Source organism: Liolophura sinensis, chromosome 10 (assembly GCF_032854445.1).
Source record: "Liolophura sinensis isolate JHLJ2023 chromosome 10, CUHK_Ljap_v2, whole genome shotgun sequence".
NCBI classification, from domain to species: Eukaryota; Metazoa; Mollusca; class Polyplacophora; order Chitonida; family Chitonidae; genus Liolophura; species Liolophura sinensis.
The window spans coordinates 22,689,669-22,716,448 of NC_088304.1; the positions used below are offsets into that span (position 1 = coordinate 22,689,669).

Genomic DNA, 26,780 nt, shown 5'->3' on the forward strand with positions numbered 1-26,780 from the left:
GCAATAATACTGTGTCAGGTGATCCAGTGGTTTTATCGTCTAGTTTTACAGAGAAATATGTCTTTTTTAGGATATCTTATATCTAGTGTAACTACGGGTTAGTTGACTTCTGGTTGACATCACACAACTTTCTCTATTTACATCAAGTTACCTCCGGCGAGATCTGTCAAGACGGTTGAATATGTGACCATACGGCGAAATGTGTATTCTAAAAACCTTAATCTAAAGGCTCTATATCTTGTGTGTGTGTGTGTGTGTGTGGGGGGGGGGGGGGGGGGGGCTCCGTGGCTCAATCGGTTAGCGCGCTAGCGCAGCGTAATGACCCAGGAGTCTCTCACCAATGCGGTCGATGTGAGTTCAAGTCCAGCTCATGCTAGCTTCCTCTCCGGCCGTACGTGGGAAGGTCTGTCAACAACCTGCGGATGGTCGTGGGTTTCCCCCGGGTTCTGCCCGGTTTCCTCCCACCATAATGCTGGCCGCCGTCGTATAAGTGAAATATTCTTGAGAACGGCGTAAAACACCAATCAAATAAATAAATAAATCTATATCTTGTGAGTTCATCAAGAAAACATTTTCAATGTTATACATTCGAACTGCACTTCCTTAATACAGCTGTGCACTTACCTAGAAGATAATATTTATCTCTCAAGTTTTGAGGATGGTCTGCAGGATGAGTGCACTAAGATATACAAGAGAGAAAAATGACTGACTCGGCGAGGTGAAAATCTTGTAGGACTGCCATTGGCTGCTAAAGTCCGGACAAAAATATATGTGACTTAAAATAAATCTTTTCAGACATTCCTACAAGTATAGCAAGAGGAATTTTGAAATATATGTATAGTTAGCATGGTTTTGATGCAATACTTACATATACTGTGAATTTGCAGGTTCTCTGCCTTACATGTATCAACATACAAAGACCACAGCGATAAAAGTTTTTTTCTCAGAGAAAGTTCAGAACCTTTTTGCTTTGAGCTTCCAAAATTATAAATGTTTACTGATTTAGAACTTCAATTTCGCGGTGGTGGCGGTCAGTCAGTGGTCACTTGTATAGCTGTCGTGTGAAAAGAGCTCCCTAGAAATAAATTGATAAAAACTACAGAAAATTGCGGGAATCCCAATAATTACTACACGTTATTCCCCCAGAAGAGTTCTTACTGGGCGCAGTCATGCACTGTTGAACTATTGAACCAGTTGACTCAGTGCTATTGAACCAGTTGTCTGGGCTGAGTTGGCCCTTGGCCCAGTTGACCTGTATTAATATAAAAGAGTCCAGTACATTGCTCCTAGTTACCCTCCTTCCCTTCTCTTACGTCATAGGACCTATACAATAATCGAGTCAAACGCCTGTGCCGTTTTTGCCGATGTGTATTTATTCATTTATTCTGCTCCTCACAAATGCCGTGATTTATTACAAAATTTAGTTTTGAAAATGTCAACATATTTTTTGAAATTAAATTGATGTGTTAAATTTAAATTTGAAACAAAGTTAAATAAAGAATATAGCCTATATGTATGTATATGTAAAAGTAAATGATTCAAATTCAGTTTATCTGGATATGTTTCCAAAATGTCAGCTTGTAAGGTACTGATGGACTGATGATTGCTTCTCTCTTATATATTAGTAGCTTTATTTGCTATTCATAAAATGTCTTCTCTTCTGTGAATAGAGCTGAATGCGTACGTTTTATATTGCTATGGAAATGGGTCCTGGATGTTCTACAAGTGTTATATGGATGTAGGTCATGTTGCTTAAATTAAACTATGGCTGGTTGGGATGTCATATGTGGTGTCATATCTGGTGTCATATTGTGACGAGAATGTCACTGTGCTGAGTCCCATGCTTAATTGGTATCATTGCACTGAACCATGTGGGGTGTCACGTTCGGTGTCATTAGACTGGATTATATGTGGGGTGTCATGTTTGGTGTGACTACACTGTGACTAGAGCTAGGGTGACATGACTGGTGCCTTCAGTATAATTCATTCACTAGGCAGCATTATAAATATGTGGACTGTGACCCGTCTGGAGACAACATTATATCAGGAGGCAAACTTATTCTTCTACTTGTACAGATCGCGGCAGATTTCCACCATGTCAGCCACGGATGAAATGGAACGTCTTAAGAAGTTGCTGAAGCTTCAACCGCACCCTGCCCACATGGGTTACCTGGCGCAGACGTGGAGAGCAGACCGTACCGTCAGCTTTGATAAGCCAACCAGGTAAACACCCATGATACTTTTTACAGAGCAGTTCATGATGTTTACAATTTTAAGCATATTATCGGTCGGCCGCCTTTTTATTAATTCCTTTGTAAACACCCAGGTCTACCAAACTAATACCACAAGTACACTACAGGCTTTGGAAGAAACTTATTAATTTTCTTTGACCGTGACCAAACTTTCGAGACCGTGGAATTATTTAAGGTGCATTTGTGACAGGCTTGTAAATACTTTAACAAATGAATGAATGAACGATTATGGCTTAACGCCACATCGGCAATATTTCAGCCATATCGTGGCGAATTGAAAACACGAGACGGTGAGTGATATGATGGTAAACATCAAAAACAAAACAAAAACGTTCGGGCATGTTTATATATATATATATATATATATATATATATATATATATATATATATATATATATATATATATATATATATATATATATATATATATAAAATTTATGAGATAATAGCCCTTAAGTATTTTTTGACAGTATCGCCACGAATGCTGTCAAGTAAATCATATATGGAGTTGACTGTGTAGAGTCTTAACCGAACATGGGCAAAGTCTACACAGTCAAGGTATGTTTGATGCCGTACTGAGCATCACATCCAACACACTGTGGGGCAGTGCCCCATCAAGAATAAAATTGTGAGTTACATGTTGTGAGATATTGCCGAAGTGGCGTTAAGCCATAATCATTCATTCATTATTTTCATTATTTTTTTTTCATTCATTGGTTTATTCAGGGCAGAGCTAGCTTCCTTGTCTACGATTGTGTTTCCATAGATACCAATATAATTCGGTCTCCACCAGAATATAATAATTTTACTTCTTTTAATTAGTTTTCTTTGTAAGGCTAAAATATCAAGAATTAACGGACTTTTAAATTTATTATGCTGTATTGCCAAAAGAAAGGAGAGTGAATCACCATATATCACTGCCTTCTGGGAGTATAGATCTGGCCTCGGCTGAGAAGATTGAAGAAGAGGATGGAAGGCGAAGCGAAGAGACTAGCTGTTCTAACAGAGCCGCAGTCGCAACTCTATCGCAATCCTTTGACCTATCAGTATATATAAATTTGTAATCCGGATAATTAGCCTTGATTTCAGCAAAACTTTGCTGAATTATAAGAGGATTTGTATCCCATTTTTATGCTTACGTAGGTCAAATATTAATTGAAGTAGTCAGGGGGGAGACTCCGGAATAGACACCGGAGCTACATCCTCTCGCTTGATGTTGGCTTTTGCAATGTGGTCTCGAATATCGACCGTAGGGAGCTTAATACGACTGTTATTAAATGAATCTCATATAATGCTCGTGGACATGGCATTGTTTTTCTCTGGCCTTGACCTATCCTCTGTCAAGGCCTGAACTTTTACAGCTGTTATCTTATAAGCTTGTTATCTGTTGAAGCTGTGCTTACGACTGAAATGTGTTTAGCGCATTTGCGCGAGACTTCTTTTTACTTTAAGGAGCCTTCTCATAGACCTTGTGGGTTTATGAGATTTCTTCCGGGCTCTGCTTGGTTTCCACCAGTCCGCGGTAGTCATGCCTCTTTTGTTTACAGTCTAAATGACCAAATGCATAATTAATGCAACCTAGCTATCCACTGTAGGCCCTATGTTCATCTTCAGACTGGATGATAATATACTAAAATTTTTTCTTCTTCGTCTTCTCCTGAAACTCATCATTTGGGAGAAGACATAAAGAGTTTGTTTATATGCTGCCACTATAGATAGCTTGTAATGTCTGGACCAACTCTCAGAAAGAAACATTATTCTTAAATGAAGAGAAAACTGAAGTGATACAAGGATTATCAGGCTGACAATGGAAACCTCTATCTAAAAATACGTATACCGTTGGTTTTATTGAGAAAAATTTGTTTTGAATGTTCACATTGTAAGGCGGGATTTATGTTGCTTATAAAATGCTGTAAAAGCATTTTTGGCCCATGGTGCATTTTTTGAAACATTTTCGTTTGAAATCTCTGATGTAACTATAAACCTACTAAAGTTAATCTTACATTTTACACAGACTACGGTGAAATAATCATGATTTTCGTAAACTTATTCGTAAACTTATTTGTACGTACAATTTTTCATGGTATTTGCAATGATGTTCTTTTTTTTCTAAATTACGTGGCCTTAAATTTGCAATAACAATAAGAACGCTATTCCCGAAAAAGGGACGCGAAAAATATATGCTGACCGCCGTGGTTTAAGCGAAATATTTTCGAGAATGACGAAAACTTGCAATAAAATCAAGTCAAATAAATAAACAAACTATGGCCTAATGTCAATGAGTTCACTGGCCCCTGTATTCGAAAACTTTATAGCTTATGATAACTATATGTAATGGGTTTTCCCTGGCAGGTTTATCAAATATATAAATATATTTATCAGATATTCTTTGAATCCCAGCCCTCCCCATCGCACCTCTTCCTCAATAAACTTTTGCCACTTTACTCACTTCCAGACACAACGGTTCCCGCCTATCTTCCTCTAGCATCTACTTTCTTCTCGATGGCGCCAGCTTCATAAATTGGCACATGTTATTATCAGACGAGTTTCATTACTGGCACGCTGGTGGAGTACTTAAGGTATTGTGCACGATATTTGTAGATATATCAGTCGAAATTTTCAAATAACTATTCAGAGTACGTCGTACAAAATAATAAAACATATACTGAGCACTAAATGAAATGCATGCCCGAAAATACTAAATGTCAAACACCATCATTAACGTTGTTTTCAAAAAATCTCGGAGAAATGACATAATGGTCCCAGATGAAGTACTGATTAATATTTTGGCATCCATGCCCAAAGCAAAATCAGGAATTTTGCTCGTGCTTTTACTATTCTGGATGAAAAGGTTGCATTTTCAGTTTGCCTTATTCTGCCTTTATTATAAAGGTCTGTGTTACAAAAATGCTCAGTGTTCACGCTACACGTGGCCCAAAGCTAGTTGTGAGGCTTTACGGAAACGTAGCGTCCAGCTTCTATTTAACCTAGGTCCATTGGATTTCGTTGTCAAAACGTCCGCTTCGGGAGCGGTAGATCCAGGATCAATCCTTGATCGAGTCACACCTAAGACTTTAAAAGAGGAAGTTGTAACTTCCTCGCTTGGCGTTCAGCATGAATGGGATAGTGCAACGACTGGTTGACCCGTATCAGTATAGTGGCTCAAGCGGGACTGTTTACTTGCCTGCGGTAAGTCGTCTCAGTGAAGCAGCACTGAATAGAAGAGCGGTGGAAATCCGTCCTGCAACAAGGAGGCACATTACACGTACATGCACCCTAAGGATTCCTTCGTCGTCACATGACTGAAAAATTGTTGAGTACGACGTTAAACCCCAAGCACTCACTCACTCACTCGCTGTCAAAACAGAAACATGCACATACCTAGCCGGGACTGGGTGGAGGTTGAACTTTAAAACATGGCGGACGTTGGTTCTACTTGTTTGATTTAAAAGTATAAACTTCTGGATTAACAGATGGTTTACCGATGCCAACTTTAACGCATCTACACTTTGGATGGTTTAGGGAATCAGCGCATACTAAATATAAGAACAAGTTCGTGCTGTTATATTTTTGTGTGAAATCGTCCGCGTGAACACGTCACCCAACTGTCGTAGTGTCTCAGCTATCTTTGGGCAGGTTGCAAGTGTTACACATCACAAACGATGTCTAAACTCGCCGCTGTGTGAAGGGAAATGTCTCCTGGAGCGTTACAAGGCGATAACTCTCCAACCGGTATAGCCGTACACATTACCTGCAGGCAGTTGCTGGTAAGGACAATGTTTCTTCCTGTTTCAGTGTGCTTTTGCTACGCTTATTGATAAGCTTATTGCTGGATGAACGATATATATCAGCATTTTTATCTGTATATCTACACTATGGATAAAATCCTAGCGAGATACGAACTAAGACAGCGTGCAATCGTTAGTCATGTGGCGTGATCTGATGTGATTTATGTACCGATTTGTGCTTAGGGCTTCACTGGATTACATTTCTTCACCTTCCATAACGGTACCACCACGAAAGGGTTATCAACAAAGGAATCTTCTCCAAACAGAAGGCAGCAGTATATCGACCATTTTCAAGTAAAACAACAGCTGGGTCCACCGGAGTTGTGTCCACCAAGCATACTTTTAAACCATGTGATTTATGTGATTGGTGTTTGATTGGTGCCGTATTCATTCAAGAATATTTCATTTATACAACGGCGGCCAGGATTATGGTGAGAGGAAACCGGGAAGAGCTCGAGAGAAACCCACAATCATCCACAAGTTGCTGGCAGACCTCCCAACGTATGGCCGGAGAGAAAGCCAGCATAAGCTGCACTTGAGAGGCTCCTGGGAAAGTTATGGAAAAGTTACCATAAAAAAATTAGGTTGACACAAGTACAAAATAGCTTCGTTACATTCAGCATACATAATTTTTCTCACGATATGATTTGCCTTTTCAGCCTGTTTTGCTTTTTACTAAATCAAGTCACATTCTTCCATGTGTGTCATTTCAGATTCATTTGATAGACAAAGACGGTAACTACAGTTACCGGTTGCTAGGCGACACATTGAAGAACGAAGAGCACGTGTTTTTCACGGTGGTTCCTCACGAGACTTGGATGGCCGCTGAGAGGATCGGAGAAAGCCCATACGTGTTTTACAGCGCCACATCAGCACCTGGTTAGTGAAGATAAGGCACTCATGTTTGTGTAAAAAGTAATCATGCTAACGAGGACGACTACTGATAATGGAATGGAACCACACAGAAAAGTAAGGCATACATGTGAATGCCTGAAGGAGGTTGGTGTACTTGTATACACAGACAGGATGATTGCCACTGTTTTGAAAGTACGGGATAATTCTTTTGTATTTAATAATTGCTAATACTTGTAATCCCCATACATTATTAAAAGCTATACCGTCTCACGGGACTGGCAAGCTACCTGTGGAAGGATCTGGGCTTGCCCCGGCGTATGCCCGGTTTTCTCACATCTTAACATTTGCTGAACCCCCTTCTCTTAAAAAAAGTAATCTGTTAAATTTAACAGAAAGTTTGTCATCTGTGTGATGCTCGACTGCATTCTGTTATTGCAGCAAATTATTCATTCAAATACAACACACATATTCCATTAATTCAACATAAAGATTATATGAGACTAAAAGGATATTATGTTGAATAAGACACAATGTTGTGTTATATAATAACAGAATACATTCTACCATCACTCAAACAACAAGCTTTCTGTTACATTTAAGGTTATTTTTTGAGTGTGGTATGAGTGAAGTATTCTGGAGTACTGGGTAAAACTCCAACCAGACAAATCAAATAAATCTGTCTGACGGGATCTCATGTTAAGTTGGCAATTTTACGTTACCTCGCAACGCAACATGGTTATCACATTTTTATTTGACAGGATGGGAATTGGAGGACTCATTCGATTTGACAAAAGACGAAATGGTTCAGAAGTTTCCACAGCATGTAGAACAGTTTGGCAGATTTTGCCTTTCCTGAAAATCACCCGAGAGATTTTTCTGCATTTGTAAAACACACCTGTTTCCAGCTCTTCAGAGAATATCAAAGTTACCTCTTACGTTTACTTGTATGCTTGCTTTATACTGTACTAAATAAAGGGTGTAGTAGTTTTCTGCACCTCGTTTGCTTTCTTTAATTGTCATAACCATGAACTCAGCTGCCTCTTTGTTCGTGGCCTCGCAGTGACCAAAATCTGTACAGGGAATGCAGCGTGACGTCATCACCTCTGCACGCTCCACACCATGACGTCGCAACTTATGCACACTAGGCTCCGTGACATCATTATATGTCCAGACTATGCATCGTGACATCATTATATGTACACGCTGCACGAGGGAATTGAACTGGAGTTCAAAGTAAAGACAATGTATGTGTGCTTTTTAAGAGCATATCCAGCCACTTTTGTCCATCACACTTTTTTGTGTAAGAATCAATTTGACATTTGTCCATTCGCAATCTGTTTGATTCTGTTGGCCCCAGCATTTCTTGTTACCAACACACCTATCCGAATTGTCAACCAAGGACTCGCATTTGAACAAGGATAATTAGTGCTGTTGGAAGTAGATCAACAGAATGTCCCACACATTGGCAGGGCCTGACCAAAATTTGATCTTTTTGTAATGATAGAAAAAAAGATACCAGCTGTGCCAAGTGACCTGTCAGAAAGGACAGTGTGACATCAGAGGTAGCACTTTGTATTCATCCATGACGGACAGACTCGGTGACAAGGTGAGGAGAGAGAGGGGTTTACTCGACACCTGTTCCACCTTTATACCCAAACATGCCTCAAGGTGCCTCTTGAGTATTATCGCTGCAGACGTTTGTCCCCAAACCAGCTTCAGAGCGCATCCCATATAAAACAAACACGAACCATCTGCCGTAGCAGTTTGTCACGGCGTTTGTGGCAAAACTTACTTGTTAAATACATTTCCCAGGACCTTAGGTTTGGAATCATACATGTTCTTTAACTTTTCGTGTCGATTGATCGCCCGCACAACGTTGATCGCCTGGATCGTATCAAGATTCTTTAGTAACTCTCAAATCGACCCCCTGACGCACTGGGATATTTTTTGTGTATGATTAACTGTCCTTATAGTACGTCTTTGTTGGTAAGTTTACACATATTTCATCGTTATAGAAGATGTAAACAGCATAAAGCAATTTTTTGAAACATTTTAAAGCAAAATAGTGAGATTTAATACAAAGACCGTCAGAATGTAATCTTCAATTTTAAAACGTGAGAGTTGACAGGTCAGCGTTTTAAACAAGATTGGTTTACAAGAGTTATCTCCCCTCCCCTATACTTCTCATAATATACCTAGACCCATTCAAAAGTCGGCGACATTCTCTCCTGGTGAGCTCTCTCTCTCTCTCTAGGTTTTTTCTATTGAACGTTTGCAAGAATACCAAAAATGAAATGCGACGTAAAAGTACAAAAGCAATTAGATTTTTTTGTATAACAAAGTAATTTCAAAGCTTATTTGCCAGTCCTTACAAAGAGCGTATAATCAAACGTAACAGTCTTCGTATTAATTTTTATTACAACAAAAATGTTGTAATAATAAAAATACAAATGCAGACATGTCAAACTATGGTTAAATCATTTTTCGAGGTAGACACTGAATTCAAGTGTAGTCACTTTAACACAGAGATGTTCTGGTAGGGTGTCTTCTATCACAATAATTAAATAGTATACGACCGGCAAAGATTTATTTCCAAAATAACATAAATAATAAAAATATGAGGTATAAAATATTTTTAGAAACTAAAAAAAATCATGCACATGCAAATTCTTTTCATAAAGTTTGATAAACGTTTTTATTTGTAGATAAATATAAATATACATATTAATAGCTTCCACGTAATCACGGGTGATATTATATTAAATAGTATAAGTCATTTGTATCAGTAACCAAGTACCTGACACCACACTTTGTGTGGCCTGACTTAAAGCCGAAACTTAATGTTTCAAAACACTTTTTGACGCTGTGACACTGTGTCATGGCCAGTAACAATAAAAATTAAAATAAACAAGTTGTAATTGGGTATGTTCTGTAGATCGTTTTGTAAACAAAGTTTAAAAGGAGGGTTTTCTAAACAATTTGTTTGCAATATCAGCGATGAGTGAATGCCAGAACATAATATGTGTATTCATTACACTGGTTTACAAATGCCACAATATTGCACGCTGTCTAGAAATCAGCTGTAACCCACGGACATTACGCCACTTGCTTTCTCATATGACACGTTACTTGTCTGACACAATATCATCCCGCACATAGGTTTTGTCCTTCCACGAAAATTTACGATTTCACCTAAAGTGTCATACTTGTGCAAACTATTAAATCTTAAGTGCACATCTGAATTCATTTCTTGTGTATAGCCATGACACAATGTCACAGCACCAAAAACTGGGAAAAGTTCGTCCACACAAAGTGTGGTTTCAGTAACTTGCGAAACTAGACAGGTTTACCCACACAATTTATTATAATAACATACGTAGATAAGTACAGATTTTTACCGCATGAGCATTTTCACTGCTCTATAGGAATGACACTTTAATGTACACTTCCAGTGTTGAAAATAAATACTGTCAAATATCATTTTTACTTGTTTCTAAAAGTATTTGTAGTCTTGCAGTACGAACATTTTGTTGCTGTGGCTATGAACAATCAGTAGACAGATTATCAAAAATAGGCAATGTTACGGGGACAACGCCAGAGTATTTTGACTGTGTTACATGATACATGAAACGTTTGGCTTTTATTTTTTAATATGCAGCTTAGAATGTGTCACTACAAAAGAAAATACAAGAAAGTTTTTAAATTTTTTTTTTTTCTTGGTCGTAAAAATTGCTTAAAACTACAAATGTCCTCACGCTCAGCTGTCAGGTCGGGAATTAAGTAGCCTGCACTTGTGATTTAAACGTGATGTCTGTCAAAACAACTATATGGTACCCCGAGTCTGAATGGGGGATGGGGGCGAAGGGGGGAGATTTGGCCTTTCGTATGTATGCGAACTGATCTGATCAATTCAAGACCGCGGACATCTGGGCCACTCGGCCAGCAGAAGACGAGGTGAAATATAACAAGGGGAGACAACACTGGATGATATTCTGAGCACTACGGCTGATAATAACCGCAAAATGATAGCATGTCAGACACGCTGTGCACCATAAGTACATGTATAATATAAACATCATGACCTAGCTCCGGACTTGCGAGGCCGTGGCAGTATTTTGTATAAACTCTCATGTTATGTAGACAATGTTTTCACCGCCGTATCGGTGCGAGTCACGAGGCATGTCAGCACGAATAAACACACACATATAACCAACCAGACAATGATCTATCTCGTCCCGCCGCCTTCATTCAATGATGCACACACTTAAACTGTTTGCTTTACCGGTAAAGACTTGTACATGTAATTTAAATTGTACTGCCCAAGTCAACTTTATATGTCACGCTATGGTAGCGTGAAAACAGAGTGGTCGGTACTCTCAGTTCACAGCACTCAGTAGCGAGTGTGTTCAACGTTCGCATTACGAAAAACTTAAACTGTAATCACCGACCGCTGTTTTTCACGCTGCCATAGCTTCTGTATTATTGTCCTGAAATGTGAAAACTGGTGGAAATCGAAACCGCAGTTGATAATGAATACCCAACTTTAATTGTTGAATTAACACGTTATTTAATACTGAGAGAAAACAAACACCTCTCAAAAACCACTGGTCCGATTAGGCTGAAACCTGATTTGTTTGACACATTTAACAGACCTGTGTAAATCATAAAAAGTTAAATTTCTGGAAGCAAATTAGGCTTCTAGCCATTTTTAACAGGTCACGTGACATTTAAAAAAATGCGTGGATGTGGATGCATGTCACTGTACCGTTAAATGCATTGTATTCATGTTTTTCTTTCCTGGACTTGCATCATTTTGAAGAAACGACGCTTTGCCCTAAATGAAAACTAAACTCTAAACAAATATGAGCTCTGACCAATTTTTTTTCTACAGAATTTTGAATAATCGAAACTGCTTACCTAGCATAGAATGTTACATTGTATGGTGGCTAATAGCGGCAGTGTAGACCGCGATCTTAACAGGCCCTACGACTGCGGAAGACGCGCAGCTATATCCGCGTCTTTCGTGCACCCGCCAAACACGCGGACTAGCTTTCCAACGCTTGTTTCCCCGTTTCCAAAATGTATCCTGTCAGGCATCGTAATATTGCTCTCTCCCGTCCACTCAGTATGGGACCATCACTGACCAAGACTGCCAGACGTTTTAAAATGAACTTCCAAACTAGGATATATTCTTATTCAACATTCATATTCTACGATAGCAGTCCACAACAAATGTAATTTAAAGATCTGTTCTCACTAAATATTTCTCATCCGAAGGATTGAACTGGTGAGCTCCTTTCCTGCGTGACGAACTTATTTATTTTCTTCGACTCGGCGTCCTGTATAATGTTCAACGTTTGCTTTGCGCGCCGCCATGACACAGTGCTATATCATCAAAGAATGAGGTAATTCGTCCACTAAACTGTGGTCCAAATTTGAACCATCGACCGCGAAAGTTCGACTACACAAGATATGGTGCTTATCGCGCCCCAGTGCGATCTCACACTATTTAATAACGTATCACACGTAGATAAGTAAAGCTTTTTGCTGCATGGTCTTTTTTCCTACTCTATTTTAAAATTATTTTGAAATATATTGCACTTGTTGAAGAAAATATTATCACATTATAATTTGCGTTTGTTTTTAAGAAAATATTTCATCTTACATTAGGAAACGTTTTTCCAGTTGTGGCTATGAACAATCAATGAACAGATTATCAATGATAGGGAAAATAGAGATACCACTGATAGGGACACAAAACGTTCGGATGTTTCTTTACAAATTTTACGGCTTTAGTTAAACCGTGACCTGTTGGAACAAACTGAGCCGCACCCGAGGTAATAAAATTGCATCCGCGATCAAAAATGGGCGCCTTATGCCACCATAACACTGCCCTCTCCAATTTACTTAATATGGGACCATCACTACACCAATCGGGAACTAAACAAGTTTGATCGTTGTGGGTCATAATTCCAGTAAAACCGTGAGACGTTTGAAAGTTTACTTCCAGACTAAGAAATGTCATATTCTACGGTAGCTATCGACCAGAAAATAATGCTACGTACAAGTTGACATAATTTCTCCAAGCGAAATATTTAACTGGCGGTCCATCCACTTAGAATGGAACCATCACTACACCTGTTCGGGAAATGAACAAGTTTGACCCTCGTGCATCATAATTCCTGTAAGACCTTTGCTCGTTTGAAAGTTATCTTCCAAAGTAGGAAATGTCATATACCACGTTACATGTCCGCACCTGATAATGAAACGCATGCTTCTCAAGAGGAAGTATAGGTGGCGACAAGTTTTTAGGCTCGACGATATCATTTTCGCCTTTTTTGTCCAGAACCGCATGTTTTCCTATCTTTTCGTAATTCGTCGCCATGAGACATTGTCACAGCACCAAAAACTGGGAAAGTTCGACCACACAAAGTGTGGTGTCAGTAACTTGCGACTGTAAACTCCGCTCTCACAATACTTAATACCATATCACACGGGGACAAGTACAGGGTTTTGTTGCATGCTCTCTATTTCTGTTCTGTTTTAAAATTATTTTGAGGTATATTGCAATTATGGAAAGTATATATTGTAACATTGTCATTTGTATTTGTTTTTAAGTGTATCTGTTATCTTGTAGCAGGTGATTTTTTGTGCTGTGGCTCTGAACAATCAATGAACAGATTATCAATAACCAGGAAAATACCGAAGGGCTTCAATCCGGGAGCTATGGCAGGGTGTGGTCGGTAATCACAGTTCACAGCACTCAGTACCGATTGTCGACCGTCAGCATCAGGAAGTGGGCTACATCTCCTGCGCATACCAAATTGTCACTGGTCGCCTGTGGGATGCTGTCAAGTTCCTCCTGGAGTGCCACATGAAGCTGGCGAACATTCTTTGGAACTGGAACACGTCGCATCCATTGATCCAGAACGTCCCAAAGATGTTCGATGAGCGACATGTTAAGAAAATATGGTGGCCAGTTAATAACTGCCCGCACCATGACACCAGCACCACTGTGATCCATCGTCCGCGTCAGCATGACGCTCCCCAACACGGCGCCACACACGGAGCCTGCGCGAGAGCTGGAACCGAGACTCGTCATAGGAGCACTGTCCCCCATCGTGCAAGTGTTCAGCGCACCAGAACATTGGCCCAGGCGGGTAGGGTATGACGCCAGACTGCCCTGGGGTAGATGCCCCTGTGTGGTCGGCGGTCTCGGAGGCCAGCCTCCCTCAGGAGGTTTGAACTGTCCGGGCTGAAATCCGCCTGTTGTGCAGCCCAGAAGTTTCACCAGCTATTCGTGTCGCCGGCCGGAACCGATCCCTGAGGTGCTGGAGCTGCCTGTGATGATCCTGAGCGGGCGTGGTCACACGTGGTCGTCGGCCATGTGGGCGGTTTACAGATCTCAGTAACAAAATCTTTACAGAAACGTGTTCTCAAGCGATTGATGGTGGAATGACCCACATTGAACTGAGCCGTCCCTGCTGTTTCTGACATTGCGGCACTGAGCACGTCAATGGAACGCTCCTTCATGGGTTGGGACATCTTTGGCATGTTAACAAGTGGGAGAAGCCCACTTTTTTGTGTGGCCTTTTATTGTCCCAGCTGTAAGGAGTTTCCATGTACTGGTCATACTGACTGACCATCACATTATCATCCTTCGCGTCGCCCAAGATGAATAGCTCAACCTGTGAGTAAACTCTTTGGGAGTGGTCATTTAAAATTGGGCCACTTGATTCAAGGAAAACAAATGAATCAGTTTGTCGTGGATCAAACTTGTTCGGTTCCCGATGGATGTAGTGATTGTCCCATCTTAAGTGACTGGGAATGATGGTGGCGAATAGTACCCATTTTTGATCGCAGAGGATACAGTTTCCGAGAGATCTGTAAACCGCCCACATGGCCGACGACCACGTGTGACCACGCTCCATAAATTGTATTACTCTCTCTAGACAGAAATGTAACACTTGAACGTGTAAATGGTATAGCATGTCTGATTATATATTTTACTGAAACCCTCACGAAGGTCTGCAACTGTTTTTAAATTAATCTGTTTTTAAATGAATTTAAGGAATGTTAGCAGATAATTAGACTCGATTTTGCACAGTGAACAGACATTCCCACTCAAAATGCTAAACCTAGAGCAGCTCGTCACATAACTTGATGAAACAAAATCAAAAATGTTCGACATCACTCCAAGTGTCATGAATAGGCACTGCCAGATATTTTCAGTGGCAGCCAGACACCTTCTAATATCCCATCAAAAATGCTATGCTAGATCGCCCCATCGGTTAACTAGATGAAACCATATCAAACATGTTCGGCATCGCTCCAAGTATCATGCGTCGGCACTGCCTCATATTTTCAGTGGTGGCAGCGCCAGCCAGACACCCGATAATATCACTATATAGTAGCACTATTGGCGGGGTGTTTTGGCCGGACAGTGTGGAACTTACCGGAAAATGGCGGGGTGTTCTGGCCGGTCAGAGTGGAACTTTCCTCTTCCTGTATACCTCTTCCATCCTCAAACAGAGCCAGTTTGTTTGTTAAGATCACATGCATAATGCTCAACTGAAAAATCATAATTAATGTCTACTAATCATAAAAAATCCTCACCCCCATTCTAATTCAATGTTACCCTCACAGATATATAAAGAATTACTGTCTTCAGGGCCATTTCATTATATTTCCGAACAGTTTTACCACGTGCAATGTGACAAACACATGTTTTGTACATATCCTATGGCACATTGTGATGTTTTTTATTGAAATGACACCGCTATAGAACATTACAAGTAGTAGCATCACAAAGTTTAATTCTGTAACCGAAGTAAAATGCATTTGTTCTGTGATTGGTTAATTTTGCCTCATATACATGACTGATTGATTAGATTGGTGTTTTACGCCGTTCTCACGGATATTTCACTTGTACGACAGCGGCCAGCATTATGGTGGGAGAAAATCGGGCAGAGCCCGAGGGAAGATCCACGACCATCCACAGGTTGCTGGCAGAATTTCCCTTTTACGGCCGGAAAGGCAACCAGCATAAACTGGACTTAGAGTCGCAGCGACCGCATTGATAAGAGGCTCCTGGGTCATTGTTCCTTTATTACTGATCCGTTTTCCCCCACCATAATGATGCTTGCCATCATGTAAGTGAAATATTTTTGAGTATGTTGTCAAACAACAATTAAAACAAATAAATAAATTATTGCCTGATGAATTTGGGACAACGTATGTTTCCATTTAACATTATACACTTATTTACTGCAAGGTCAATTTTGGCATTGCAAAACGCCCTCAGTGGGACGCCCGTAATTAAACCAAGATAGACTTTGCTTACCTGTAAAATGCTGAGATGAAATCACACCCAGTGAAGGTATGCAATCCTGGTAGTGCTTTTGATAGTTCTGATTTGCGTTCTTCAAACATGTTTCCGATATTAGCAATATTAATGTACATGTACCTTCTACTGTGTCTCACCCACAATCCATTAGTACGTTGTTACTGGAACGTAGTTCTGGCCGTTGCTTTCTAAGGGCCCGATCAATATCCAAAAGACATCGGTATTAAGAATGTCTAGCGCTCTACTTCATGACTGTGTTTAATTCCGCTTAACTAGGGGGTGTGTATTCATCGTGTTAAATCAGATCGCCACGTTGGATATATGAACAGTTGGAATTATCTGGGATGAAACTGTGTTAGAAACTGTGTTAGACGAGAATGACCCATACAACACCTCATTAAAACTACTTGGTCTCTACGAGACAGTCCACAAGTATAAGAATTGTAGCCAATGGCAGGATGAATAGCATACAATTTGTTATGGACCTGCAAGTTCCATTCACCCTGCCGAAGGCGACGAATATATTTAATTTAACTTCATTTCAGTATACGGGATTTTAACACCAGATACATATTTATATATAGTAGCTTTCCCTTCCGTGTCTACGATTGTGTTTCCATGGTTACATATCTGATTTGGTATCCAGCTGAATATAATATCTATACCGCTTTAAATCAGTTTTCTATGTATGGCTATTATTTTAAGCATTAGTGGGTTTTTTAAATTTATTATTCTCATTTGCCAAAAGGCAGGCGAAAGGGTCACTGCATATCATTGTCTTCTGGGGATGCTCAGAGGAAACATGTTATAAGGCCAGGAGTATAGACCTTGCCTCCGCAGAAAAGATAGAAGATGAAGATGCAGACGAAGGGAAGTGACCCGCTGTTCTAAGACAGCCGCAGAAGCAATCCTGTTCCCATCCTTTGATGTGTCAGTGTATATAAATTTATAATCCGTACAATTAACCTTAATTTCAGCAAAACCTTGCTGAATTATAAGAGGGTTTGTATTTAATGTATCATATTTACGCAGATCAAATATTAATTTAGGTTGTGGACGCCAGGGAGGAGACTCCGGAAACGATACTGGAGCTGTATCCTCTAGCTTGATGCCAGCTTCCACAATATGGTCCCAAACACGAAGACCAAACGAGAGATATTGTTACGACACTTATTATATTTATCTACATAAAAAGAATTGAAAACACAGTCGTAGGCAGGGTTGCGGGTTGAGGAAAACACAGTCGTAGGCAGGGTTTGTTGGATGAGCTTTAAGCTTTATAGCGTATCACAGACGCCTGTTATACAAGGAAGTCTCGTTAGCCTCGACGTATAAACTTTCTACTGGTCATGTTCTAAAAGCACCAAGGCTGAGCCTTACACCTTGGTGATGGACCGGATCCAACATTTTAAGATATGATTTCCTTGTGGAACTGTGAATGATGGACCCATTAGTCCAATTTAGACCTCACCAGGGATCCATATAAATTCAATAAAACGGTTCGATCAGCGCCCCAAACGGTGCTAGACACGACCTTTATTATATCGCGAGCCTGTACGTTTAGCTATAAGCATTTCAATATGAGAAATAAACGATAAATTGCGATCGAATATACCCCTAAAAATTTATATTCTCCAACGATTTTAACTGGTTCCAAACAAAATTTAAAATCTGGATCTAAATGAAGTCTCCGTTTATTACAAAAATGCATACCGACGGTCTTAGACGTAGAAAATCTAAAACCGTTGGCAAGTGCCCATTTCTCGATTTGATTTATACAAAGCTGCAGTTACCACATGATGTTCATATTTTTAGTGCGGTAGATCATAAGGAAATAATCAACACACAAAGAACATTCCGTACCTGATTAAAAGTTTTAGTCAGACTGTTTATTTAGATTCTAAACAGGGTAGGTGAAAGTATACTGTCCTGAGGTGAGAGTCAAACAGAGTGAGTACCTTAAAATTACGATCAGATAAAAAGTCTGATCTAAACAGAGGTAAGCAACGTTTTAAACCCATATTAGAAAGGCCTTTCATAATACCATATTTCCATGTGGTGTCGTAGGCCTTTTCACGGTCAAAAAATACTGACACGATATGTTCGTTGTTAAGACACGAATGAATGAAGGTTTCAAATTGAACAAGGTGATCTAAATTAGATCGATCTTCACAAAAACCACATTGAATATTAAATAAAAACTTGTTGGTTTCAGGAAACCAAACAAATCTATCATTTATCATTCGTTCCATAGTCTTACAGACGCAGTTGGTAAGACTACTACTACAAATAGAAAATACTAGCATATTCAGGTGCCATAATTCATGCCAGAGCAACCAAATACTTTCTGTTCTTGTCATCCTGAAAAGATAATTAGTAGTTATCAAATTTAGTGAGCAGTTAAATAATAACGATGATAACAGAGCCTATTTAGTTTGGTGGCGCCCTAAAGGTGGCTAATATAGATAGATTACAAGTGTGGTAACAGAATCTCTTACTTCTTGTGACAAAAAATACTACCAAATTAAATATTTGAGCTTTGTGGATTTAAAAGAGTTAGCATTGATGGTTGTTGCACAGCTAAAATCGAAAGCCGTCTTAATATGTCATTACGAATCTGTCCATAATATGGACACCAAAGTAAAAAATGATCGATAGTTTCTAAAATATTGCAGTGGGATGCTTTCCAGGTCTATGGGGAGATAAAAATTCAAGGGAACGTGACCAGACTGCAATCTCATCTAAAAACTTGTTGTAACCTCCCCTTCACTGACACTCAAGCATTTTTTACTGTAGGAAACAAACTGTAGTAAAATCTACTTTTGGCACTATTTTCCCATTCCTGCTGCCACATTTCATAAAACTGTTTTCGATAAACACTAAACATTTCCGAGACAGACATCTATACCACTTTTCGTACACGCTGCTTTCGCCAACCGATCCGCCCTCTCGTTCCCTTCAATATTACTGTGGCCTGGAATCAACTCAAGGCGCACCTGAATGTTCTGATAGAAAAGATATGTAAAACAGTATAATATCTCAAGTACAACATTGTTAGCATTTCTCCCAGCATGGTTGATCAGAGCAAATAACGTACTTAGAAAGTCAGTAAATATTACACATTTAAAGGGACGAAATTCTTCTACAAATTTTAACGCCACAAAGACAGCAACCAATTCGGAGGTGAAGAGGGTAACATCAGATAGACAGTAAGACTTTTTATACTTGATTTCCGGGACACAGAAGGCCGCGGATGTTCTTCCAGATTCTGGACATTTCGACCCATCTGTGTAAATGTGGAGATAATCATACAAGTTTGATCGAATATGATCTTTAGCACACAATTCTTTATTTTTGATAGGGTCAGATGTCCTTACTTTCGAATGGACTTCTGTAGATATAAAAGGAAGCCTCAGCATTCATGGAGGGAATGGACATCTTAACTTTTTTTGGACAATTGACTCATCAAGCTGCAATTCATCTCCAGTGGATTGAGAGCGAACACTAAATGTTTCTCAGTCTTTGAGTTACAATTTTTCTAATAGCTCATAATGCCAAGTCACAGTTAAAACATCAGAGGCAGGATTATTATGATTTGTTAACAGAGATAAATAATACTTAAAACTTGTCATTTTCCGTCTAATCCATGATGGGAGTTCACCTGTTGTTACCTGCAGTACCTGTAATGGGGTAGTCCTCATGGCCCCTGTACATATACGTAAAGCCTGTCCCTGTATAGAGTCAAGCCCCATATTCAGTGCACGAGAGGCAGAGTTTTACAACTCTGCTCCATAATCCATAAGAAGTGCTACACACACTTTTCATCAGATTAATTGCTGACTGGCATTTGGCCACCACTCCATCAATATGATTCTTCCACGTAAGCTTACCATCAAAAAGCATACCAAGAAATTTGAAATACTGGGTGTAAGCTAGTAAGAGCTATTGTACGGTATATATTTGAATCAGCATGATCCTTACGCGGTTTGTTGACCGGGATAATACACGCCTCCCTTTATGACGTGGGAAAGTCACCAGTTATCCAAATATCATTACGTAAGGCCGGGAAAGTATCAGGTGGCTTAGAAGGTAAATAGGTTTAAAAGCTTATAATACATATTATCTGGGCTGCACGCAGTATCGTGTACCTTTTTAAATGAAGTTTTAAGCTCTTCGATCGAAAAATGACGATTATAGTCTTCTAAAGTCTTAAAAGTAAAGGGCAATTTAGTTTTCTCTTCCTGTTTTTAATGTGCTGAAATTCGGAAGAAAACTTCTCAGAAGATGACTTCTGAGATACTGTTTCAGCCAGTTTATTTGAGATATTACGAGAAGAATTTAGAATATTATAACCATATTTTAAAAGTCGGTGTTTTGTATAAGTGTTTTTTATCCTTAAGTTTCTGAATCATGTTCCAGACCTTACCCATGGATGTTTCTGACGTAATGCCTGAAATAAAGGTACGCCAACAAGATGGTCTCTTGGACTTAGGTAATCGACGAGCCCTAGCTTTAAATATACGAACCTGGTTTAAATGATTATTATCAGAATAGTGATTAAGTCTGCGCCCCGCCTTTTTACGGTACTTCATGGGTTTACGACAGTCTTTATCGTACCAGGGTTTACTTATGGATTTTTGATGTGTCGAGGTCTTAGGTATGGTTCTGTCAGCTGCTGTTAATTTCAGCACTGAGATTCTCTGGAGTGATGTCATCCTCAAATTCCAACCAATCCGCTTGATCGAACTTTCACCTAGCTACACGTTCTGGAGAATTAGAAGTGAGATGCTCCAGAGCAATAGGAAAATGGTCACTACTACAAAGATCATCATGCACTTTCCATGAAAAATCCGGGAGAAGTGGTGGATCAGTGATAGTGAGATCGATAGCAGAATAAACGCCGTTACGCGGATGTAAATATTAAAACCATCAATGAAATAATACAGTTCAGCCGAAGAAAAAAATTCTTCAGATTGTTTGCCCTTATCATTTATAGTATTTCTGCCCCACTGGGGGTTATGGCAAGTAAAATTATAATAACAGATTTAGGTAATTGTTCTGTTAAATTATGAAACTGAAAAGCAAAAAAAAAAAAAGCATTCATAGAAATATACACTACACAGAATGTGATTGTTTCAGCCAGTGGAACACGAAGAGCCAAAGCCTGAAGCTCTGTATGTAGGGCAGCAGGGAAACACAGACAGAGCCCGAAGCTCTGTATGCAGAGCAGCAGGGCTGTGAATAACATTATTTATAAAGACCACCGCTGGCCAGCTCTTCTTCATTACAGTATGTACTATTAACTGAAGAATTTTCTAAGAGCTATTTTATGTTTGTCAGATGTTTTTTTGAATTTCTTGAAGACAAAGGGCAATATGATTTAATGACTGCACCAGCGGTATTATTTCAATAAAATTTACCTTAAGATCTCGACAATTCCATTGTATTATTTTCTCACATATATATACATTACGGGGGGAGGCCTTCCTCGGAGATCAGCTGGAAGATCTCACAGGTGTGGGTGATGTGTCCACCACATCCGCATCCGATGCTGAAGTATCAACGTCCTCCAACGATCTAAAGTTAATAAAGGTTTGGCCATGGCCCCTATTGGCCTTAGAGGGATGCTCTGCGGGCCATTGGGTTTTTAGAATTATTTATATTTTCAGGGTTACTTTCGGACTTAATGCTGAAAATATTATTGTTTTTTGAGAGATAACATGGAGGTTTTTTAGTTTCTGTATTATTTAATGCTTCTATCTGTTGACTCCACGTGGTCTGGGTTGAGCAGGACATTAGCGCAGGTTAGAGAAGGTTCCACAAAAATAGTAGTAGGCTTGTTTCCAATGGGCAAAGAGTAGCAACAGATGTTATTCGTTTGACCACAATGGCAAAGAAAGTCTGAAATGAAGTATTAGAGGGTAAGAAAATTGTCATGTGGCCATGTGGTCTCCACCGCCACTGCAACATTTAACTTTGCTGCTACAGTCGAAATCATCATGACCTTCACCGCCGCATCGGAAACAAAATAGACCATTTTCCGTTTGGCCCCTGTCGTGTTCAAATTTTTGGCAATTTAAACAACGGGTCGGGTTAGGGATGTATAAATCCACATTAACCCTACATGGACCAGTGTAGATATACGAAGGAAGAGATTTAATATTGAAGATCAAAAGATATGTATATAGTTTAAGGATGTTACCAGATTTCTAGGGGTCTCCGTGGTTCAGTTGGTTAGCGCGTTAGGGCATCGTAATGATCTAGAAGTCTCTCACCTTCTTCCTCTCCGGTTGTACGTGGGAAGGTCTGCCAGCAACATGCGGATAGTCGTGGGTTTCCACCCATCACAATGCTGGCCGCCGTCGTATAAATGAAATATTCTTGAGTACGGCGTAAAATACCAATCAGATAAATTAATAAATAAATAAATTACCAGATTTTTTCGTAGTGAAGCGTTTCACTCTGGGAATACCCTGTGATTTCTGAACATATTCCACTTGTGAGGGGTCCCTAATATCTTGATCCCTGTGACGAATTATAACCTGACAGCTGTTCAGGAAATTGTGACGGAATGTAAACACAGGTCTGTCCGCATTTTTTTTTAATGGTAATAAATTTATTGATTGTTTTTTTTCGGAAACATTCAATGCGAATGTCTCTGGATCTCACTTTTTAAAAGTTTGTTAAACTTCCTGCTGCATCCTGAATTCTCTGCTGTTTACTCTTTGTAGAGAGAACAGTGAAAGCCTTGTCGAGCGGGTCTGACAAAACCTCCGACTTCCTCTTTTTATCAGCGCCTGACGATGTCTGCTAAGAGGAAGACTTGGGCGATACATTTGAGAGATTTGTTGAATGATTAAAGGGAAGACATTACACCGGAGACCCCACGGGGGTGTCAGAATAATGTGACTGGGTGAGGTGTCATATCTGATGTCTAAGCATAATACTGCAGTGGAGGCAAAACACTTTGACGGCATGGTCTCGCCCTGCTACAAGAAGGCACAGTACATGTGCACACACCTAATGACACGTCATATGACTGAAAAACTGTTAAGTACGACTTAAAACCCCAAGCATTCATTTATTTATCCGTGAAGCCATACTCATTTATTCGTCATTTCATGGATTCAATAAAACATGCTCTGATTATCGGTTTAGACGTCGCCCACACTCTACAAAGCTTCTGCACGGCTGATTCAGTAACATTTGAATTGTTCGACAGCGTTGACGGGATGCTACCATTCAATAGCAACAGACCTATACATCATAAAATATAATTCAATGAACGATTAGCTATATTTAATGAAAAATTTCAACCTTTGTGTTATTTTAGCTGGTTTTAAAAATGTCCATATTTGTTTCGCTCTGGATGTTATCAGAACTATATCGAAACCATAGACTATTTTTTTTGTTATGTCGTGACTGAAGTCCGTATTCGACATGTATTGTTAAAGCAATGCTTCTAGAATGCTTGGTCTTCCGGTGGGCATGCAGGCGAGTTAATTGAGGACAGCATTGGTAGCTGCCGAGTGGACTTTGCGAAAGATACAGAGTCACTGACTCTTCATGCCTAGAAATCAACCAAATTATTCCCAATCACTTGATGCCTATAAGTAATAACGATAATAATAATAATAACAACACCAACTTCTACCACTAACCATAATAATAATAACTCTTCAGAGGAATACATTTTTCCCTTTTCGAAATTATTTTTTAGGAATTCTCTTCATTTTACATGCATGCTCTTTAAGATAAAATATTCTCATCGAGAAGTGGTAAGAGTGTGGGATTCTGTCTTCTCATCGGCCAGGACGCCCTGTAGAATGGCGCTATTTTCCCACATTTTCCACATTCTGCCCTTCCGGGAAATTAGTGGAAACAAATGGTGTGGTTGTCTCGGGGCCCCCTGTAGAAAAAATACAAATGTGATAAATATATACGCCGTACTCAAGACTATTTCCTTTATTACCACGGCGTCCAGCATTGTGCTGGGAGAAAACAATTGAGAGAGCCCAAGGGAAATCCACTGAAACTCGAAGGTTGCTGGCAGACTTTCCCACGTCCGATCAAAGAGCAAACCGGAGAACGCATTGGTGGGACTCTTCCGAGTCATTGTGCTGCGCAAGCACGCTAATCACCCCACTACGTTTATTGTTTCAGTATTATTTGGACTCATTTATTTATTTGAATGTGGTTAGCATGCAACACACTCAAGAACATTTCACTTATACGGTGGCCGTTCTTCGGTAAGACCGTGGCAAATTTTTGGAAAGGTACAATTCAGACACATCATTAAAATCTTTAAATCAGAAAGAAAATGTCAGTGTTTAGCTTAAAATAACCATAAAAGAAAAGTTTGCTTAGCATATACAATAGCCCCGGCAACGTTACTATGTTGCAAAGGGAGTACCCTATACTAAAGGTGGACATGCTGTTGTCTTGTTATGTTTCCACAACATGTAACGGAACTGTAAATGAACACTTAGGGCGTGAGCTGTGTATGAAGTCAAAATGTGCTTTCGATACTGAAGTCGTTTTTTTCCAGGTTGCAAAAATTCGATCAGGGTATTAAGTATTAGGGACTACAACATAAAGAGCGAAACCAGGGCAGCGACGACAGTATCATAGTTTGGAAATGGTAACACGTAACAGATGAAATGCGGTGTCTTGTCAGTTTACCGAAGTAAGTATTTCAACATGTTGATAAGCATATATATATATATATATATATATATATATATATATATGAACAGTCGGAATAAAACTCTGAAACTGACAAGTGACCATCTGTGAACTACTACACTGTCTTGTTTTACTCTGTCCTTTATTATGTTTTGTTATATTGCTGCACGATTTAAATGCTAATTTCATTTCTTCGCCTTGTGCCTTGCCAACGCCTGGAGTACTAAAGGCGGTCGACCCTTCACAAACAAAGTGGAATATCGGCATCCAACCTCCGCTCGTTTGCCTACAGCTATGTGTGAGGAATTTTTAGCAAACATCTTTGCGTGGCCTGACGGCACGAAGCTTAAAACAAAAATGTCTTGACTTAGTTGTTGAATGTATGACATCATGCTCGCTATAAAACCATACCAATATCACAGAATGTTCAAGTATTTCTATAATTAAAGTGTACAGCATATAATAAAAGACGTACAGCATAGAGAGTAAAACCAGAGCAGTGACGACAGTGCGATAGCTGCCAAATGGTCGCACGTAATCGGTGAAATACGGCCTGTGGTGAATTTATTCCAGTTAGGGTTTTATTCTAACTGTTCAAGACAAATGCTTAAAAAGTAACAAATTATACGCTCCCTAGCACCATGGCTTAAGCAACATTAGGTAAAAAAATACATGCAATAATGTTAATTGCAATATTTTAGACGTCGTTGGTGACGTCAAGATGCTGTGTTGTCATCACATTCAACACACAGCCCTGGTGAGCCATCATTTCCGCATTGTGGATAGGAAACGTGCCGTTACGCTCCACGACCAGTCTTGGGACATATGGTATTTACTGCGTGCTTACGTCTTACTCCCTCCTCATACTTGTCTGGTGAATAATTCTCCTAAATTTAACGCTTGCAGATCTGTGAAACAAGAGTACTTATACATGTGTCATTCAGTGGGTGTTTCGTTGGTGTTCACGCCCTAATATAGACTGTTTCAACCATACGACGGCGGCATTGCTCTAAGATTCAGTGGGCCTGTATTTCTCAAAAGTTTGTACCTATCAAACACATCCACAAAGAAAATGCATTGACCTGAAAATTTTGCTCTCTGATATCTGAAGAACAATGAACTAAGCACAATTTGAGTTCTTTCCTGTTCTGAGTTTGGTTTTTTGAAGGACTTGCAGTTTATAACGTAAGTCTTAAGTTGCTTAACACACACTGGCGGTGGACAACCCTCCACGTGGATACATCCAACCCTTAACACCAACCATGGTTGTGTAAGTTACATATGATTTTCTGTGGCGTTAAGCATCAACTCGACAAACTGATAATCCGCGAAAATTTGTGAACATTACAATGAAATACCTCACCTTTAGAGAAACACCGGCAGTAAAGGAACCGACATTTAACTGACAGATCCGATGGGTCGACGTCTTCAAACGTTTCCCCGTCTGGCAGACATTTCTTTACGAATCTCACGCAGACGTCTACTTTGGACGAGCCACAGCCAGGACGTATGTATTTCTTGATGTATTTATACCAACTTGCATTTACGCCTACCGTTAGCAAGGCAAAAATCAGTAGAAGAGCAAAAACCTTCATCCTTGACCGGTTCCTCTTTAAGCGGCAGCAGTGTCCTGAACGTCTGTACAGTCCCAGAAGACCTTTATCTGGAAGCTCATATCTGGAGTTTATATATCACGACATGATCATACATAATCAATATAAGTGTCGAAAGAATGGGCATATTTACGAATAAAACAAAGAAAGTTGCCAAGCCTTATGTTTACTTACGATTTTAATGAACATCAATAATCAAGGTAAGTGCTCTTGCAAACCACGAATACTTGTCATCCATAG

At 39.6% G+C, this 26,780-nt stretch overlaps 1 long non-coding RNA gene across 1 annotated transcript; it reads left to right on the plus strand.

Annotated features, from left to right (window-relative positions):
• Positions 1 to 4,704: 4,704 nt before the first annotated feature.
• LOC135476091 (uncharacterized) lies at positions 4,705 to 7,805 on the plus strand. Its single transcript, XR_010445092.1, has 3 exons — positions 4,705 to 4,832; positions 6,755 to 6,920; positions 7,655 to 7,805. It is a non-coding gene; the product is annotated as an uncharacterized LOC135476091 (long non-coding RNA).
• Positions 7,806 to 26,780: the final 18,975 nt, after the last annotated feature.